General features: G+C 39.0%; 2 pseudogenes; both read right to left on the bottom strand.

The window, feature by feature from the left end:
- Nucleotides 1-6,066: 6,066 nt before the first annotated feature.
- LOC147336083 (uncharacterized) lies at nt 6,067-7,922 on the bottom strand (annotated as a pseudogene).
- Nucleotides 7,923-17,788: 9,866 nt separating this feature from the next.
- LOC147336082 (uncharacterized) lies at nt 17,789-19,521 on the bottom strand (annotated as a pseudogene).
- Nucleotides 19,522-22,061: the final 2,540 nt, after the last annotated feature.

Below are 22,061 nucleotides of genomic sequence, written 5' to 3'. Positions count from 1 at the left end.
AAGGACGGCCGGCTGATGCGTCCGTACGAACCCTTTTGTACTCACTCCTGTGTATAAGGAGGCGGCGAAGGGTTGTGTAGTTAACCTCAGCACCACACAGCTACAGCAGAGGAGAGAACACAAACGAGTCCTTTCATTCGGCTCTGTTCTTTCTCCTTGTCTGTTTTATAAGCTAACACTAGAGGGCGCCATTGTGGCCCATTCAGCGCTCACTCTGAGGTCACTGGACAGAGAAGAAAATACCAAACTGGGAGACGGATGGAGACGAAACATCTGGAAGATCAGAACTGTACATTTTTAAGTGTAAGAAAAAAAACAGACAAAATATTTGTAAATATTAAGTTTCTTGTTTATTTTATGTTTTGTTTTTTTGGGGTTTTTTGGAGTGAATGAATGATATGCTTATTTTGTGATGACAAAAGACAACAGGTGCAGTTTGTAATGAGAAGAAAAAAATGGCCGTTAGCTTGAGGTTTCAAATGAGTTCATCCTTACCACCGATCAGTTTTGTCTTTGTTTTTTCAACATTTATTTTATTTTTGTCATAACGTTGATCGTTATCATGTGACCATCCTGTAGCAGGAAGGTCGCTGTAGCAGAAGTCATCTCCACTGAAGCCCCCTCACAGCAGAGGGCCAGTCATGCTGTTTATTAGCATTTGCTAGTTTTCAGTGAGAAAAAACATTTTCATCAAGTTTTAAATCCTTTCGTTGCTCTTTTCTCTGCGATTGTCATAAAATCGTCGTCCTCTTTTCAAGCCTTAGCTCGCTTTTATTTTGAAAAATGAGTCTTGTGATCAGAGATGAATCTGTGCTGCATGATGTGCGTAACATCAGAGCGATAAAAGCCAGCTTTGCCTTTCAGTGATTCGCAGTAAGGACATAAATGACCTAAACTGAGACTGAAAAAAGTGCAGTCAGTTAAATGTTAGCTCACCTAACATGTAGCAGTGTTTACATGTAGCCATGTTTGACAGACTCCAGGGCTTTGATACCATAAGATGCCTCATATCCTCACAGACTCATGAGATCACACAGGTGGTCTGACCTGCTCGTGTCACACTGTGCTGTCTGTCTGTCTGTCCGTTGTTTTTCTCCTGCAGTGATGTTATGTAGCAGAAAAACAGTTGGATGCTGGAAAAGTGCAGAGCGATGGGTGACGTGTGGAGAACATCACAGTCTGTGTGTGTTCAACAGCTGTTAGAGCCACACTTTGTCCTTTCTGTGGTATAACTGCTGGATTTATTTTATTCCAACACTTAGAAACTATCAGCAAAGCAAAACTTCATGATTGGATGATCCTGTGTCACGTCCACAGTGTCAAACGTGCACAGAGACAGTGACACCCACAGAGAAACCCTCAGCTTGGTGTCCATTGCAAATCTGCACCTGTTGTCTTCTTTCTACTTTCTTTGTTGAACTCAGAAACTCGAGACTTGAGATGAAGAAAAATGTTAAATAATGGAATAAAAAAAAGATGATTATTAAAAAAAGTAAAGTAAAATTATATAAATAAATGAGGTGATGATATTTCTGTTTACTTTAGAAGTTATTATACACTGTATGCTGCGATTCTGATCTGGGAAACATTAAAGACATTCATAGCCAGACTGCTGACTTTGTGTTTTTATTCAGTCGCCTAACAGAAGTGCAGTAAGAAACGATTTAGCCCATCCTGATTTCTTAGCTGTTTGCATATTTGCCACACTTACGTGTTTCAGATCATGAAGAACATTTTTATGATAGATAAAGATGACCAGAGTCAGTGTAAAATAAAGCTTTTACATGTATTGCTGGGAGGTCGGCAGCTCCCTCCACTGCTTGGCCCTCTGTGAAAAACAACTGGGATCCAGCTTCCCTGTGATGCTGAATTATATAAGCGGAAGAACATAAATAGATAGAAGGATGGATGATTGTATTTTGTGTACAATTGTTGAAGTGTAAAAAGGGTTGGCCCTCCGTGGTGCCCTAAGCAAAGTTTGATTTTTGGAGCCCTTTAATAGTGCCAATAATAGTGATTAATGATCACCTACTATAAATGTATTTCATTTTCTAATGTTGATGTTGTTGTAATCCACAGTGAAAAATGTCATAAAAACAGAGAGAAACAATAGATCAAACCTGAGAGCTGCACAGTTGCAGCAGTGTGGTTTACGTCATTCTGTTGTCAGCCTGTTTTACACATCGGTGGTTTCTTATTGACATGTAAAAAGATCTGAAATCGTAGTAAATTCAGCTGCTATTGTGGGCTGGGGATGATTTACACTTAACATTTTAATAACTGGGTACTGAATGTCAGAGGCCCAATGTTCCCTCTAATTTTTCACGTGTCTGAGCGAACACACAAACTCCCTGAGCGATCCCTTGGACCAATGAGCGACATCAGACGTGTGCACTGTGGTCACGCCGGCATCGAATCCATCCAAGTTACATGGTTTATTAAAATAATCAAATTACAGCGTTTACATTTATGTTAGACTACTTTTAATTAACTGCTTTAGCCCATTTACAATGAAAATGTAAAAAAAAATCTTGTTCATGACCTGTGCAGTATGTTAACACTATTGGAAGTAAAAATAACTTGAACTCCAATTTTGAAAACACAACTTTCTTTTTTCTTTTATACAGCTCTGACTTGTATCATGAGTCTGTGGTCTGGGAGAGAGTCTGTAACTCTCTGTCTACAAAATATAGTAAATAATGACCAATGCTGAGCAATTAATTATATAGTTACTTCTTCAAAAAAGTAACTCAGTTTGGCAAACAAAGTTTTTTGCAGCTATTTTTTTAAATGCAGCCAAGGCGTTTTTAAATAAACATTTCAAACTATTTACAGAACAATCAGCTGTTCTGCATCAAATCTGATGCCACACAAATTATTTGTTCCCCTCCAAAAAATAATTTCTGTCCACTATGAGATAAAGGAAAAGAACAACAGCCTGATACCTGCAGGCCTGACAGCAGGAGATGTATCACTCCTGTAACAACTGTAACATTCAGCAGTCGCCTCATTGTTCTGACACACACAACAAAACTATTGACTACACTACACACTAACTACACAAGATTTGCGCTAAACGTTGCAAATCTCTCACATCTCAAAGCACCGCCATCACTCCTAAAACTTCCCCCCGTTTCTTAACAACTAGACGCCACGTTGCCATATCATTCTTTGATTGGCCGACATGGTACTTTTTTGGACGAATAGGAAAGGCAGAGGGGGGTGGGGTTTGTTTTTGCTCACAGGTGGAGAGCGCTTTCGAGTGTTTTCCTTATAAAACGCCGTTTTTACCGTTTCTTCCTGCAGTAAATATAAACAACGATAGTATTCAGAAAGAAAACAAAACATTGCAGATGTTTTTATCACAACTCTGGTTTTACGTGGTCTATCAACACAATTTAAAAACTGGTGTAAAGTCCCCAATTTTTCCGTCAATTGTTCCGTCTGTCCTGCTCACATCTCCAATGGTTGTACACGTTGTCATTAACATGGCTTCACTCCACATCAGCCACGCCGCTTTGCCAGCTAAAACACTGGTGTCGGCACATAAGGACGCTGTCATAGCCTGCCAACAACGTTGATTGGCTGCGCATACACGCATTATTGGCTGGACTATGGGATAAGGTGGCATCGTTCCCATATGGGAGCAGCCAGTCACTTACTGACTAACACTGCAAAACAGAATTGTTAAAGTATTAATTTTAATTTCAATTCAGGTTAGAATTTTTTTGGTGCGCAACGCAGAATTTCTGTGCGCAGAGACTGTGCCAGCAGTGCGCAATTGCGCACGTGCGCAGCTTAGAGGGAACATTGCATAGGCCCACTAAAAGTTACAAAATAAGCTACTATCAAATACATTTTCTGTAAACACATCAGAAGGTTCTTTATGTGGCAAAAAGTTAGATCTATACAAAATGTTGCAGGGAAACGGAGAAGGAGCTCGTATAGGTTTGAGTTTTATTCACATCTATTGTGCAGGTACAAATAGCAGAGTGGAAAACTTTATACTTTGTGTTTGCAAACATTAATTTATGAAGATTAATTAACATGAGTGTAGCACAAAGTAAAGGTGGAAGCAGTATTCTGACATGACAGTGCAATCAAAACACATTTTGCCACAACAATCTGTGAATAATTGTAACAAACAACTGTCATTTTAATATTGGACAGACTAGTTGTGCAGCCCTAACCTGAAATCTGCTGTTTGTTCTGAATGAAAAACGTTAGTCTTTGGTAAACATTTTAATCCCATTTATAGATGCAATATGTTATTTCAGTTAAGACTAAATGTTACCACACGTTCCCATCATTAGAGCGCATTTAAAGTGTGGAGAAGTCTGTGAAGGTTCTCAGTCATCCAGGTCATCGTAGTCTAAGGAGCTTGCTAAGAAAAGCGTCTGGACTTCTTTGAGTTACTTGAAGACGTTTCACCTCTCATCCGAGAAGCTTCTTCAGTTCTAAGGGTCAAATGGTGGAGAGTCCAAGCTGTATTGAAGAATTTCTAACTTCATGTAGGCTAAACAGCGGCCTAGAATTAGACTCAAAATCCTGCACTTGCCCAAAATAAAGGGGGCGTTAATGTACCAGATTCTACAGAACACCAGAAATAACTGCTAAGATGGGTCCAACACATCTGAGTTCATGCTGGAGGAACTGTGGGACACACTCTGCCAACCACACTCATATATTGTGGCTCTGCCCTAAACTCTGTGTATTCTGGAGGCAGATATTTGATGCTCTCAAAGACATTTTCCAAGGTAAATATTCCACTAAGTCCTACAGTAGCAGTGTTGGGAAGGATTGCAGAACATATTGACTGCAAAGCCAAAAGTTACCTGCTAAATATATGACTCACTGCAGCCCTAAAATGCATAACTATCAGATGGTTAAAACCAGATATAATCTATGGATCCAGTGAGTGTCTGTCTGATGGAACAAATTACATACTCAGACTACAGAAACAAGTCTTTGAGAAACGGTGGGGACCCATGTTACCTTTACTATTACAATGAAGAACACCACCTAGTTTTGTGAGCTCTCTCTCTCTCCACACACACACACACACACACACACACACACACACACACACACACACACACACACACACACACAGCATGTTATGCCAGTTTCAGCTGAAACTATGTTTCAAACCATAATCCGGGTTTTTAGTTCACCATTTATGAGGTTTCAAGAAGAAAATAAAAGACAGATCTGAATGTTTGAAAATGTTTTGGAAAGATTCTGTAAAGATGAGATGAAAAATACTCAAAGGATAAATTTAATTGGTTTATTATTTAGATAAGAATAACAAGCAAGTAAATGAAGAAACAAGGTAAAATGAAGTAATAATGAAAGAAGTTAAACAAGTAAATGAAGAAAAAAGGTAAAATGAAGTAATAATGAAAGAAGTTAAACAAGTAAATGAAGAAAAAAGGTAAAATGAAGTAATAATGAAAGAAGTTAAACAAGTAAATGAAGAAACAAGGTAAAATGAAGTAATAATGAAAGAAGTTAAACAAGTAAATGAAGAAACAAGGTAAAATGAAGTAATAATGAAAGAAGTTAAACAAGTAAATGAAGAAAAAAGGTAAAATGAAGTAATAATGAAAGAAGTTAAACAAGTAAATGAAGAAAAAAGGTAAAATGAAGTAATAATGAAAGAAGTTAAACAAGTAAATGAAGAAACAAGGTAAAATGAAGTAATAATGAAAGAAGTTAAACAAGTAAATGAAGAAACAAGGTAAAATGAAGTAATAATGAAAGAAGTTAAACAAGTAAATGAAGAAACAAGGTAAAATGAAGTAATAATGAAAGAAGTTAAACAAGTAAATGAAGAAAAAAGGTAAAATGAAGTAATAATGAAAGAAGTTAAACAAGTAAATGAAGAAACAAGGTAAAATGAAGTAATAATGAAAGAAGTTAAACAAGTAAATGAAGAAACAAGGTAAAATGAAGTAATAATGAAAGAAGTTAAACAAGTAAATGAAGAAACAAGGTAAAATGAAGTAATAATGAAAGAAGTTAAACAAGTAAAAGAAGAAACAAGGTAAAATGAAGTAATAATGAAAGAAGTTGAACAAGTAAATGAAGAAACAAGGTAAAATGAAGTAATAATGAAAGAAGTTAAACAAGTAAATGAAGAAAAAAGGTAAAATGAAGAAATAAGGAAAGAAGTTAGGAGAGAAAACCCCAACAATCCCCTCTGAGCAAGCACTTGGCGACAGTGGGGAGGAAAAACTGCCTTTAAACGGGCAGAAACCTCCGGCAGAACCAGGCTCAGGAGGGGACAGTCAACTGCCGGGACTGGTTGGGGGGGTTAACAGAGGTGGAGCAAGACGAGGCTACATCAGGTGAGGAAGCAGTAGCGTCTCTCCTCTGGAACAAGTGGAACCATTTTTTCTTTTTTTTCATGCACTTTTCCACGAGCGCTTTTTTCTCCACGATGAGATTTCTCAGCTCGTCGATGGTTTCTGCGTTTTTTTTCTTCAAGTTTCTCACATCTTTGTTCCATCTCTTCCAATGCTGCTTGTTGTTCTTCAAGCTTGTCTTTGAGTTGTTTGGATGTTTCCTCCTGTATCAGCTTGTCCTTGTGCATGTCTGCATTTCTCTGTTGGACCTCTTTGTGCTTGTCTTTTAACTGCTTCTTTCTTTTCTTGATTTCTTGATTTTTGTCTTCATGTATTTTGTCTTCTTGTTGTTTTTGTGACTGCATTTGAGTGTGTTCACTCTTCAAGTTATTGAATTCCACCAAACGCCCCTTAACGAGCTCGGAGTTGTTTCTCGCTATCTGATCGATCCTTTTCTGCATCTGTGAGCACCGTTTCTCCAGTTTGTCCCTTTCTTCTTCCACTTTAGTTGCTTTGTCCTCCAGCTGATTACAAAACTCTTGCAGTTTTAGATTTTTAGACTGAAAGTCCTGGACGATGCGTTTTCCTTCTTTCAGTCTTTCCTGCTGTTGCTCTTTCTGTTGAAGAAGGTCTTTATTTTGGCGCAGTGTTTCATCCAGGCTTTCTTTCAGCATGCGGTATTTTTCCTGCATGCTCTTCAGTTTGTGCTGCATGTCTTGTTGCTTTTTGTCCTGCTCTTCCTTCTGTTGGAGGAATTTATTCTTTTCTTCCACAGCTTCATGGAGCTGTCTTTGGAGGAGCCAATTTTTTCGGTCCATGTGTTGGAGATCCCGCTGTATCTTATCAGTCATCGTTTTCTTGTCTTGGAGCTGGTTGGTCATTTCTTTTAGTTCTGCGCGCTTTTGCCTGTTTTCTTTATTGAGGTGCACAATCTGCTCTCGGGCCTGAGCAAACTTGATTCCCCAGCCCTCATTAATAATGTTTATGTCCGGCTGGCGCTGTTGTCTTTCTTCCAGCTCTTTATTTTGGGCTTCCATTCGTCTACACTTGTCCTCCAGTTGAAGTTTTTCTTCTTCAATTTGTTGCATTTTTTTCTGGAGAAGGTAGTTTTCCTTCCTACTCTCCTCTAATGCCCTTTGGAAGGATGAGATGCCATTTGGGGAAATTGGCTGGCCACGCCAGGAAGGAGAGGCGGCGTAATCTTTTTGAATTGGTTGTTTTTTTCTTGGAAACATGTTGGAGTTTCTATACGATGACTTTGAAGAGCTTTCCAAATGTTTCTGTGGTGAACGTTTTGTATGCTGCAAACACAGATGCTGCTGAAACGAACTAAATCTTGCTGTTTCTCACCCCTATTTAAGGAAAAACATCAAAGGACTTATGACGTTCTATGACATCATCACTCCAATGAGATTGTCACAAGACGTTTTGGAATGGGGTGTTTTTTTTTAAACTGTTTTCAAACTTAACTTAAAATTTCAGTGTTTCCTAGTTGTGGACTATTGGTTAGTCCAGCCGATAAAGAAATTAATTGTCACAAACATCCCTAATATTACATAACAGACGACAGAAAACAAGACAGTTTTTTTTCTAATAGAGGTATAATAAAAGTTTTTTTAATTATCCTACTTTTTATAAAAGAGAACATTTATTAAAGAGTATGTATTTAATTAAAAAACTCTGTTCATCTAAAGCAGGGGTCAACAACCTTTAAGACCCAAAGAGCCATAATTGGCCTATCTGGGGTTGAAAGGCTCGATAAATGCACGGCGTTTCGCCGGGTACACCGGCTTCCGCGAGTGTGATGCTTATTTTGAGCGATGAAAAAATAACAAAATATAATTTTATTTGTATATTGCAAAATCACAATAATCTTCCAATTTAGAACTACAAGTAAAAAAAAAAAAGAACTGGCATAAATAAAATACACTTCAGCTAAATACTAATTTATTTTCCCAAACCACGCAGAGCCGCACTATAAGGACTAAAGAGCCGCATGAGGCTCCGGAGCCGCAGGTTGCCGACCCCTGATCTAAAGGCTATAACAAAAAGCTTCCTGCTGGAAAATGAAATGTCCCCATTAAGAGTCTGAATCAGGAGCCGATGACATTACTCTGTAAACTCTCAAAGCACTTTAATAAACAAGCAAACAGTTCCACCTCTCGCATTATTGCGTAAAGTTGACAGCGCGTCAGGCAAATAGGCAGGCTCCATCCCCGGCCTCTAGCGACTGTGGAAGTCGCTACATCTTTAGTCAACAAAAAACGGCATTCTGGAGAAGCCAGCCACAAGCAGGATCAAAGAAATCAGATCAAGGAACCTGAAAGACGCCAAGTAAGTGCAGCGCATCTGAATGAGTGAGCCCAGCAGCACCGACACACCTGACGCAATTCTGAGGAGCGCAGGTAAGAATACCTGTGCATGTCTGGTTGTGGAAAAGGAAGCGACATTGCATTAGCGCTGAGATGTTTTAAGAGGAGACACTGAATGGAATGAATGTTGGTTAAATGTGCAATGTTTTTGGCTGCGCTCTTGGATTGATGACTGCGCTGCGTCTTATTAATTATGCTGCTTGGATGATGTTCAAATGGACAATTAAAGTGCCGTTACGTTGAAAGGATTTTATGGTCAAAGTCTATTGTGGCTTCCAGTGGATATATGTTTTAATGGATGATCACTGAAGATTAAAATAAATAAATAAATAAAAAATCGAACAAACAAACGGGAAAATCATGAGTCAAACAGGTGATGATGATTGTTCCTCTAATGATTTGGGGGGAAAGAGAGAAAGAAAAATGACTGGAAAGGCATTGTTGAATAAAATCGAAAAATCACAAAATGAATGCAAAATATATGTTAATAAAATGAAAGGACTAATACAAAAAATGAAAGCGCTCATGCAACACAATGAAAATCTTTCTCAAATTAAGCAGTATTTGGTGGATTTAAAGGCACTGTGCGAAAAGGCTTCAAGTTCACATGTTGAGGTGTTGTCTTTGGTGCCAGAGGAAGTAATAAAACAAGAGGAATGCTTTTCAAGTATCATGAAATACACAAATGTGTTTTTAAATGAAATTCAGAACTGGATAAATCAAAGAGAACAAAATCCTGCTGTTTGTCCAAAGCAAATCAATTTATTGGAAAACAATGTTGCATCAAATACTGAGACAGAAGTGGAGGATGATATCAAGCCAAGTGATAGTGTTTCTGTTGTGATATTTTGATACCATGGTAGCATTTACTGAGTATTGTTTTTGATGATATTATACAAAGGACCCTGTTTCTGCAATGCCCTTTGTTTTAACCTCATCTCCTCTTGCTGTGTCAACTGAAGATTTTATGGTGTGAAAGTAGATACTAAGGTTGGAGGGAAAACACCAACAAATCACTCTTTTACTTATCACTCCCTTGCAGAAGATGTTTATGTGAAGACCATCTGGGTTGTGTCAGAACTCACGGATGTAGGAGACCTCTGTATAAGATTTATAGGCCTTGTGAGTGCATCTTTATTGCCCTTGCTGAACAAAGGATTCCAACTGTCGAAGGACACCACCCCACCCAGTGGGCAGGGTCTGAACTGAAACTTGTTGTCTGCCTATAAAAACTGCTGCACAAAGAATAAACTTTGAGTTAGTTTGGGATGACAATTTAGAACAGTCTCCGCGTCTTTTTGTTCTTCCAAACTGCTCCCGGTACTCCGGCCGGTGCTGTAATTAACCGTTGATCATACTTGAGAATATTTTAATTGTTATAGGTTAAAGGATGAACTCTGATGATGAAAGCCCACGCCTCAGAGAAACCCGGAATGGAGTTTCTTGCAGTTTCAAATGTTGAAAGCCACAAAACTTCTTCAAGATCTTCAACTTCATCTGTTCGTATGAAAGCTGAGGCAGAGTTGGCAGCTTTAAAGACGCGGGGAAAAGGACACTGTACCTGTCGATGCACGTTTCCCAAAATCTAAACGAGTCATATCGCTCCATGTTTGCTACTTTTGGTTTTTGGTTTTCTCCCGCAGAGTAAGAGCATCGCAGGAGCTCCTGAAGTCAAACGACGCCTCCCAGCACTCATTTATTAAAACGGAGTCGATGCCAAAAGTCTTAAACGTTAGAATCAAAGCAACAGCTGTGAACTCAGTCATGGTGTCATGTGCAGCCTTCATCTTACTGTCACTACTTTTTCATTTTAGGGTACGTGAGGTAAAGCGTCCGTCGATGTAGCTTGATTGTACAAAATTATTTTTCTACGTTATTAACAAAACAGAGCAGAGACTGATGCTGCTCCTGTCTGACCCCTGTGTGTGTGTGTGTGTGTGTGTGTGTGTGTGTGTGTGTGTGTGTGTGTGTGTGTGTGTGTGGCAGTCGCTGTGTGAGTGTGATATCACATCTGCATCACTCAAGCGTAGGCGGGCCCGCGTCAGACAACAATAAACAAAAAGCAGAAAAAGGCCAACAGTAAAAACTCAGACTCCAGCATGAGCTCCTTCCTGCTGCTTAACCAATCACCTTCCTCCATATCATCACTGCTCCCTCCCTCCTCCTCTCTCCATCCTACACCACCTTTGTTATTTAACACCGACCCCCCCCCCCCCCCCCCCCCCAATCTGATAATCAGACAAATTCCCAAACACCTGACTTCACTGTGTCGACACCGTTCCTGACCATTTCTGACCTCAGGTCAGCTCTGCTATTATCCTCACATTAAGGGTTCGTTCACCTGCCTGCAGATGATCTGTGAGCTCGTCGGTTGTAAATTAAACTCTAAGCACACTGAGGGTAACCGGGAGGCGTTCAGGGCCTGCAGTGCAGAGCTGCAACATGAAAAAAAGGGATGGGGGTTCAGATCTCCTGAACAGGGTGGAAACAACACGGTGGGTTTGTGCTGTTTGTGATTCCTGCTCCGTCACTCTGGTGGAGACGACTGCAGCTCAGCAGCGCTCCCTGCTGATCCTCTGATGAAGATGTCAACAGTATGTAAACTGAGCTGATGTGCTGCTGTTTGAGCCCACGTGGTAGCGTACGTCCAGTATGGGAGAACTTAGTCACCGGTGCTGTCTTTGCTTGTGCTCTAGCTTTAGCCTGTTTGATTGTTTGTTTTCTATTTTATTACTGCCTAAAAGGGGAGGTGGGGGAAACACATGCCTGACTTCTCCTGTCAGAGGTTTTGTAAGCTCACTGGAAGGGAAACGTGCACAATGTAAATCATAAAACAACTGACTGGGGCTGTGCTGCAGGTGGATCAGTGCTGTGGACAGTAGCTGTGGAAAAGAGACTGGACAAAGACTCTCAGCCTTAAATACAGGACAGAGGATGATCCGATCATCTTTCAGCTAACAGTGTCGAGCAGAAGGACGGCCGGCTGATGCGTCCGTACGAACCCTTTTGTACTCACTCCTGTGTATAAGGAGGCGGCGAGGGGTTGTGTAGTTAACCTCAGCACCACACAGCTACAGCAGAGGAGAGAACACAAACGAGTCCTTTCATTCGGCTCTGTTCTTTCTCCTTGTCGGTTTTATAAGCTAACACTAGAGGGCGCCATTGTGGCACATTCAGCGCTCACTCTGAGGTCACTGGACAGAGAAGAAAATACCAAACTGGGAGACGGATGGAGACGAAACATCTGGAAGATCAGAACTGTACATTTTTAAGTGTAAGAAAAAAAAAACAGACAAAATATTTGTAAATATTAAGTTTCTTGTTTATTTTATGTTTTGTTTTTTTGGGTTTTTTGGAGTGAATGAATGATATGCTTATTTTGTGATGACAAAAGACAACAGGTGCAGTTTGTAATGAGAAGAAAAAAATGGCCGTTAGCTTGAGGTTTCAAATGAGTTCATCCTCACCACCGATCAGTTTTGTCTTTGTTTTTTCAACATTTATTTTATTTTTGTCATAACGTTGATCGTTATCATGTGACCATCCTGTAGCAGGAAGGTCGCTGTAGCAGAAGTCATCTCCACTGAAGCCCCCTCACAGCAGAGGGCCAGTCATGCTGTTTATTAGAATTTGCTAGTTTTCAGTGAGAAAAAACATTTTCATCAAGTTTTAAATCCTTTCGTTGCTCTTTTCTCTGCGATTGTCATAAAATCGTCGTCCTCTTTTCAAGCCTTAGCTCGCTTTTATTTTGAAAAATGAGTCTTGTGATCAGAGATGAATCTGTGCTGCATGATGTGCGTAACATCAGAGCGATAAAAGCCAGCTTTGCCTTTCAGTGATTCGCAGTAAGGACATAAATGACCTAAACTGAGACTGAAAAAAGTGCAGTCAGTTAAATGTTAGCTCACCTAACATGTAGCAGTGTTTACATGTAGCCATGTTTGACAGACTCCAGGGCTTTGATACCATAAGATGCCTCATATCCTCACAGACTCATGAGATCACACAGGTGGTCTGACCTGCTCGTGTCACACTGTGCTGTCTGTCTGTCCGTTGTTTTTCTCCTGCAGTGATGTTATGTAGCAGAAAAACAGTTGGATGCTGGAAAAGTGCAGAGCGATGGGTGACGTGTGGAGAACATCACAGTCTGTGTGTGTTCAACAGCTGTTAGAGCCACACTTTGTCCTTTCTGTGGTATAACTGCTGGATTTATTTTATTTCAACACTCAAAAACTGTTAGCAAAGCAAAACATGATGATTGGATGATCCTGTGTCATGTCCACAGTGTCAAACGTGCACAGAGACAGTGACACCCACAGAGAAACCCTCAGCTTGGTGTCCATTGCAAATCTGCACCTGTTGTCTTGTTTCTACTTTCTTTGTTGAACTCAGAAACTCGAGACTTGAGATGAAGAAAAATGTTAAATAATGGAATAAAAAAAAGATGATTATTAAAAAAAGTAAAGTAAAATTATATAAATAAATGAGGTGATGATATTTCTGTTTACTTTAGAAGTTATTATACACTGTATGCTGTGATTCTGATCTGGGAAACATTAAAGACATTCATAGCCAGACTGCTGACTTTGTGTTTTTATTCAGTCGCCTAACAGAAGTGCAGTAAGAAACGATTTAGCCCATCCTGATTTCTTAGCTGTTTGCATATTTGCCACACTTACGTGTTTCAGATCATGAAGAACATTTTTATGATAGATAAAGATGACCAGAGTCAGTATAAAATAAAGCTTTTACATGTATTGCTGGGAGGTCGGCAGCTCCCTCCACTGCTTGGCCCTCTGTGAAAAACAACTGGGATCCAGCTTCCCTGTGATGCTGAATTATATAAGCGGAAGAACATAAATAGATAGAAGGATGGATGATTGTATTTTGTGTACAATTGTTGAAGTGTAAAAAGGGTTGGCCCTCCGTGGTGCCCTAAGCAAAGTTTGATTTTTGGAGCCCTTTAATAGTGCCAATAATACTGATTAATGATCACCTACTATGAATGTATTTCATTTTCTAATGTTGATGTTGTTGTAATCCACAGTGAAAAATGTCATAAAAACAGAGAGAAACAATAGATCAAACCTGAGAGCTGCACAGTTGCAGCAGTGTGGTTTACGTCATTCTGTTGTCAGCCTGTTTTACACATCGGTGGTTTCTTATTGACATGTAAAAAGATCTGAAATCGTAGTAAATTCAGCTGCTATTGTGGGCTGGGGATGATTTACACTTAACATTTTAATAACTGGGTACTGAATGTCAGAGGCCCAATGTTCCCTCTAATTTTTCACGTGTCTGAGCGAACACACAAACTCCCTGAGCGATCCCTTGGACCAATGAGCGACATCAGACGTGTGCACTGTGGTCACGCCGGCATCGAATCCATCCAAGTTACATGGTTTATTAAAATAATCAAATTACAGCGTTTACATTTATGTTAGACTACTTTTAATTAACTGCTTTAGCCCATTTACCATGAAAATGTAAAAAAAAATCTTGTTCATGACCTGTGCAGTATGTTAACACTATTGGAAGTAAAAATAACTTGAACTCCAATTTCGAAAACACAACTTTCTTTTTTCTTTTATACAGCTCTGACTTGTATCATGAGTCTGTGGTCTGGGAGAGAGTCCTGTAACTCTCTGTCTACAAAATATAGTAAATAATGACCAATGCTGAGCAATTAATTATATAGTTACTTCTTCAAAAAAGTAACTCAGTTTGGCAAACAAAGTTTTTTGCAGCTATTTTTTTAAATGCAGCCAAGGCGTTTTTAAATAAACATTTCAAACTATTTACAGAACAATCAGCTGTTCTGCATCAAATCTGATGCCACACAAATTATTTGTGCCACTCCAAAAAATAATTTCTGTCCACTATGAGATAAAGGAAAAGAACAACAGCCTGATACCTGCAGGCCTGACAGCAGGAGATGTATCACTCCTGTAACACCTGTAACATTCAGCAGTCGCCTCATTGTTCTGACACACACAACAAAACTATTGACTACACTACACACTAACTACACAAGATTTGCGCTAAACGTTGCAAATCTCTCACATCTCAAAGCACCGCCATCACTCCTAAAACTTCCCCCCGTTTCTTAACAACTAGACGCCACGTTGCCATATCATTCTTTGATTGGTCGACATGGTACTTTTTTGGACGAATAGGAAAGGCAGAGGGGGGTGGGGTTTGTTTTTGCTCACAGGTGGAGAGCGCTTTCGAGTGTTTTCCTTATAAAACGCCGTTTTTACCGTTTCTTCCTGCAGTAAATATAAACAACGATAGTATTCAGAAAGAAAACAAAACATTGCAGATGTTTTTATCACAACTCTGGTTTTACGTGGTCTATCAACACAATTTAAAAACTGGTGTAAAGTCCCCAATTTTTCCGTCAATTGTTCCGTCTGTCCTGCTCACATCTCCAATGGTTGTACACGTTGTCATTAACATGGCTTCACTCCACATCAGTCACGCCGCTTTGCCAGCTAAAACACTGGTGTCGGCACATAAGGACGCTGTCATAGCCTGTCAACAACGTTGATTGGCTGCGCATATACGCATCATTGGCTGGACTATGGGATAAGGTGGCATCGTTCCCATATGGGAGCAGCCAGTCACTTACTGACCAACACTGCAAAACAGAATTGTTAAAGTATTAATTTTAATTTCAATTCAGGTTAGAATTTTTTTGGTGCGCAACGCAGAATTTCTGTGCGCAGAGACTGTGCCAGCAGTGCGCAATTGCGCACGTGCGCAGCTTAGAGGGAACATTGCATAGGCCCACTAAAAGTTACAAAATAAGCTACTATCAAATACATTTTCTGTAAACACATCAGAAGGTTATTTATGTGGCAAAAAGTTAGATCTATACAAAATGTTGCAGGGAAACAGAGAAGGAGCTCGTATAGGTTTGAGTTTTATTCACATCTATTGTGCAGGTACAAATAGCAGAGTGGAAAACTTTATATTTTGTGTTTGCAAACATTAATTTATGAAGATTAATTAACATGAGTGTAGCACAAAGTAAAGGTGGAAGCAGTATTCTGACATGACAGTGCAATCAAAACACATTTTGCCACAACAATCTGTGAATAATTGTGACAAACAACTGTCACTTTAATATTGGACAGACTAGTTGTGCAGCCCTAACCTGAAATATGCTGTTTGTTCTGAATGAAAAACGTTAGTCTTTGGTAAACATTTTAATCTCATTTATAGATGCAATATGTTATTTCAGTTAAGACTAAATGTTACCACACGTTCCCATCATTAGAGCGCATTTAAAGTGTGGAGAAGTCTGTGAAGGTTCTCAGTCATCCAGGTCATCGTAGTCTAAGGAGCTTGGAAAGAAAAGCGTCTGGACTTCTTTGAGTTACTTGAAGACGTTTCACCTCTCATCCGAGAAGCTTCTTCAGTTCTAAGGGTCAAATGGTGGAGAGTCCAAGCTGTATTGAAGAATTTCTAACTTCATGTAGGCTAAACAGCGGCCTAGAATTAGACTCAAAATCCTGCACTTGCCCAAAATAAAGGGGGCGTTAATGTACCAGATTCTACAGAACACCAGAAATAACTGCTAAGATGGGTCCAACACATCTGAGTTCATGCTGGAGGAACTGTGGGACACACTCTGCCAACCACACTCATATATTCTGGCTCTGCCCTAAACTCTGTGTATTCTGGAGGCAGATATTTGATGCTCTCAAAGACATTTTCCAAGGTAAATATTCCACTAAGTCCTACAGTAGCAGTGTTGGGAAGGATTGCAGAACATATTGACTGCAAAGCCAAAAGTTACCTGCTAAATATATGACTCACTGCAGCCCTAAAATGCATAACTATCAGATGGTTAAAACCAGATATAATCTATGGATCCATGTCTGTCTGATGGAACAAATTACATACTCAGACTACAGAAACAAGTCTTTGAGAAACGGTGGGGACCCATGTTACCTTTACTATTACAATGAAGAACACCACCTAGTTTTGTGAGCTCTCTCTCTCTCTCCACACACACACACACACACACACACACACACACACACACACACACACACACACACACACACACACACACACACACACACACACAGCATGTTATGCCAGTTTCAGCTGAAACTATGTTTCAAACCATAATCCGGGTTTTTAGTTCACCATTTATGAGGTTTCAAGAAGAAAATAAAAGACAGATCTGAATGTTTGAAAATGTTTTGGAAAGATTCTGTAAAGATGAGATGAAAAATACTCAAAGGATAAATTTAATTGGTTTATTATTTAGATAAGAATAACAAGCAAGTAAAGGAAGAAACAAGGTAAAATGAAGAAGTAAGGAAAGAAGTTAAACAAGTAAATGAAGAAACAAGGTAAAATGAAGTAATAATGAAAGAAGTTAAACAAGTAAAAGAAGAAACAAGGTAAAATGAAGTAATAATGAAAGAAGTTAAACAAGTAAATGAAGAAACAAGGTAAAATGAAGTAATAATGAAAGAAGTTAAACAAGTAAATGAAGAAACAAGGTAAAATGAAGTAATAATGAAAGAAGTTAAACAAGTAAATGAAGAAACAAGGTAAAATGAAGTAATAATGAAAGAAGTTAAACAAGTAAATGAAGAAACAAGGTAAAATGAAGTAATAATGAAAGAAGTTAAACAAGTAAATGAAGAAACAAGGTAAAATGAAGTAATAATGAAAGAAGTTAAACAAGTAAATGAAGAAACAAGGTAAAATGAAGTAATAATGAAAGAAGTTAAACAAGTAAATGAAGAAACAAGGTAAAATGAAGTAATAATGAAAGAAGTTAAACAAGTAAATGAAGAAACAAGGTAAAATGAAGTAATAATGAAAGAAGTTAAACAAGTAAATGAAGAAACAAGGTAAAATGAAGTAATAATGAAAGAAGTTAAACAAGTAAATGAAGAAACAAGGTAAAATGAAGTAATAATGAAAGAAGTTAAACAAGTAAATGAAGAAACAAGGTAAAATGAAGTAATAATGAAAGAAGTTAAACAAGTAAATGAAGAAACAAGGTAAAATGAAGTAATAATGAAAGAAGTTAAACAAGTAAATGAAGAAACCAGGTAAAATGAAGTAATAATGAAAGAAGTTAAACAAGTAAATGAAGAAACAAGGTAAAATGAAGTAATAATGAAAGAAGTTAAACAAGTAAATGAAGAAACAAGGTAAAATGAAGAAATAAGGAAAGAAGTTAAACAAGTAAATGAAGAAACAAGGTAAAATGAAGTAATAATGAAAGAAGTTAAACAAGTAAAAGAAGAAAAAAGGCAGAGGAGAGAAAACCCCAACAATCCCCTCTGAGCAAGCACTTGGCGACAGTGGGGAGGAAAAACTGCCTTTAAACGGGCAGAAACCTCCGGCAGAACCAGGCTCAGGAGGGGACAGTCAACTGCCGGGACTGGTTGGGGGGGTTAACAGAGGTGGAGCAAGACGAGGCTACATCAGGTGAGGAAGCAGTAGCGTCTCTCCTCTGGAACAAGTGGAACCATTTTTTCTTTTTTTTCATGCACTTTTCCACGAGCGCTTTTTTCTCCACGATGAGATTTCTCAGCTCGTCGATGGTTTCTGCGTTTTTTTTCTTCAAGTTTCTCACATCTTTGTTCCATCTCTTCCAATGCTGCTTGTTGTTCTTCAAGCTTGTCTTTGAGTTGTTTGGATGTTTCCTCCTGTATCAGCTTGTCCTTGTGCATGTCTGCATTTCTCTGTTGGACCTCTTTGTGCTTGTCTTTTAACTGCTTCTTTCTTTTCTTGATTTCTTGATTTTTGTCTTCATGTATTTTGTCTTCTTGTTGTTTTTGTGACTGCATTTGAGTGTGTTCACTCTTCAAGTTATTGAATTCCACCAAACGCCCCTTAACGAGCTCGGAGTTGTTTCTCGCTATCTGATCGATCCTTTTCTGCATCTGTGAGCACCGTTTCTCCAGTTTGTCCCTTTCTTCTTCCACTTTAGTTGCTTTGTCCTTCAGCTGATTACAAAACTCTTGCAGTTTTAGATTTTTAGACTGAAAGTCCTGGACGATGCGTTTTCCTTCTTTCAGTCTTTCCTGCTGTTGCTCTTTCTGTTGAAGAAGGTCTTTATTTTGGCGCAGTGTTTCATCCAGGCTTTCTTTCAGCATGCGGTATTTTTCCTGCATGCTCTTCAGTTTGTGCTGCATGTCTTGTTGCTTTTTGTCCTGCTCTTCCTTCTGTTGGAGGAATTTATTCTTTTCTTCCACAGCTTCATGGAGCTGTCTTTGGAGGAGCCAATTTTTTCGGTCCATGTGTTGGAGATCCCGCTGTATCTTATCAGTCATCGTTTTCTTGTCTTGGAGCTGGTTGGTCATTTCTTTTAGTTCTGCGCGCTTTTGCCTGTTTTCTTTATTGAGGTGCACAATCTGCTCTCGGGCCTGAGCAAACTTGATTCCCCAGCCCTCATTAATAATGTTTATGTCCGGCTGGCGCTGTTGTCTTTCTTCCAGCTCTTTATTTTGGGCTTCCATTCGTCTACACTTGTCCTCCAGTTGAAGTTTTTCTTCTTCAATTTGTTGCATTTTTTTCTGGAGAAGGTAGTTTTCCTTCCTACTCTCCTCTAATGCCCTTTGGAAGGATGAGATGCCATTTGGGGAAATCGGCCGGCCACTCCAGGAAGGAGAGGCGGCGTAATCTTTTTGAATTGGTTGTTTTTTTCTTGGAAACATGTTGGAGTTTCTATACGATGACTTTGAAGAGCTTTCCAAATGTTTCTGTGGTGAACGTTTTGTATGCTGCAAACACAGATGCTGCTGAAACGAACTAAATCTTGCTGTTTCTCACCCCTACTTAAGGAAAAACATCAAAGGACTTATGACGTTCTATGACATCATCACTCCAATGAGATTGTCACAAGACGTTTTGGAATGGGGTGTTTTTTTTTAAACTGTTTTCAAACTTAACTTAAAATTTCAGTGTTTCCTAGTTGTGGACTATTGGTTAGTCCAGCCGATAAAGAAATTAATTGTCACAAACATCCCTAATATTACATAACAGACGACAGAAAACAAGACAGTTTTTTTTCTAATAGAGGTATAATAAAAGTTTTTTTAATTATCCTACTTTTTATAAAAGAGAACATTTATTAAAGAGTATGTATTTAATTAAAAAACTCTGTTCATCTAAAGCAGGGGTCAACAACCTTTAAGACCCAAAGAGCCATAATTGGCCTATCTGGGGTTGAAAGGCTCGATAAATGCACGGCGTTTCGCCGGGTACACCGGCTTCCGCGAGTGTGATGCTTATTTTGAGCGATGAAAAAATAACAAAATATAATTTTATTTGTATATTGCAAAATCACAATAATCTTCCAATTTAGAACTACAAGTAAAAAAAAAAGAACTGGCATAAATAAAATACACTTCAGCTAAATACTAATTTATTTTCCCAAACCACGCAGAGCCGCACTATAAGGACTAAAGAGCCGCATGAGGCTCCGGAGCCGCAGGTTGCCGACCCCTGATCTAAAGGCTATAACAAAAAGCTTCCTGCTGGAAAATGAAATGTCCCCATTAAGAGTCTGAATCAGGAGCCGATGACATTACTCTGTAAACTCTCAAAGCACTTTAATAAACAAGCAAACAGTTCCACCTCTCGCATTATTGCGTAAAGTTGACAGCGCGTCAGGCAAATAGGCAGGCTCCATCCCCGGCCTCTAGCGACTGTGGAAGTCGCTACATCTTTAGTCAACAAAAAACGGCATTCTGGAGAAGCCAGCCACAAGCAGGATCAAAGAAATCAGATCAAGGAACCTGAAAGACGCCAAGTAAGTGCAGCGCATCTGAATGAGTGAGCCCAGCAGCACCGACACACCTGACGCAATTCTGAGGAGCGCAGGTAAGAATACCTGTGCATGTCTGGTTGTGGAAAAGGAAGCGACATTGCATTAGCGCTGAGATGTTTTAAGAGGAGACACTGAATGGAATGAATGTTGGTTAAATGTGCAATGTTTTTGGCTGCGCTCTTGGATTGATGACTGCGCTGCGTCTTATTAATTATGCTGCTTGGATGATGTTCAAATGGACAATTAAAGTGCCGTTACGTTGAAAGGATTTTATGGTCAAAGTCTATTGTGGCTTCCAGTGGATATATGTTTTAATGGATGATCACTGAAGATTAAAATAAATAAATAAATAAAAAATCGAACAAACAAACGGGAAAATCATGAGTCAAACAGGTGATGATGATTGTTCCTCTAATGATTTGGGGGGAAAGAGAGAAAGAAAAATGACTGGAAAGGCATTGTTGAATAAAATCGAAAAATCACAAAATGAATGCAAAATATATGTTAATAAAATGAAAGGACTAATACAAAAAATGAAAGCGCTCATGCAACACAATGAAAATCTTTCTCAAATTAAGCAGTATTTGGTGGATTTAAAGGCACTGTGCGAAAAGGCTTCAAGTTCACATGTTGAGGTGTTGTCTTTGGTGCCAGAGGAAGTAATAAAACAAGAGGAATGCTTTTCAAGTATCATGAAATACACAAATGTGTTTTTAAATGAAATTCAGAACTGGATAAATCAAAGAGAACAAAATCCTGCTGTTTGTCCAAAGCAAATCAATTTATTGGAAAACAATGTTGCATCAAATACTGAGACAGAAGTGGAGGATGATATCAAGCCAAGTGATAGTGTTTCTGTTGTGATATTTTGATACCATGGTAGCATTTACTGAGTATTGTTTTTGATGATATTATACAAAGGACCCTGTTTCTGCAATGCCCTTTGTTTTAACCTCATCTCCTCTTGCTGTGTCAACTGAAGATTTTATGGTGTGAAAGTAGATACTAAGGTTGGAGGGAAAACACCAACAAATCACTCTTTTACTTATCACTCCCTTGCAGAAGATGTTTATGTGAAGACCATCTGGGTTGTGTCAGAACTCACGGATGTAGGAGACCTCTGTATAAGATTTATAGGCCTTGTGAGTGCATCTTTATTGCCCTAGCTGAACAAAGGATTCCAACTGTCGAAGGACACCACCCCACCCAGTGGGCAGGGTCTGAACTGAAACTTGTTGTCTGCCTATAAAAACTGCTGCACAAAGAATAAACTTTGAGTTAGTTTGGGATGACAATTTAGAACAGTCTCCGCGTCTTTTTGTTCTTCCAAACTGCTCCCGGTACTCCGGCCGGTGCTGTAATTAACCGTTGATCATACTTGAGAATATTTTAATTGTTATAGGTTAAAGGATGAACTCTGATGATGAAAGCCCACGCCTCAGAGAAACCCGGAATGGAGTTTCTTGCAGTTTCAAATGTTGAAAGCCACAAAACTTCTTCAAGATCTTCAACTTCATCTGTTCGTATGAA

This window comes from Aulonocara sp. 'chitande type north' Nkhata Bay, linkage group LG3, assembly GCF_057382095.1.
Source record: "Aulonocara sp. 'chitande type north' Nkhata Bay isolate Kocher_YH1m ecotype deep benthic linkage group LG3, A_spYH_male_GT1.1, whole genome shotgun sequence".
Classification (NCBI taxonomy): domain Eukaryota; kingdom Metazoa; phylum Chordata; class Actinopteri; order Cichliformes; family Cichlidae; genus Aulonocara; species Aulonocara sp. 'chitande type north' Nkhata Bay.
Note: the sequence above shows the minus strand (reverse complement) of the source record. Positions and strands in the feature narration are given on the sequence as shown.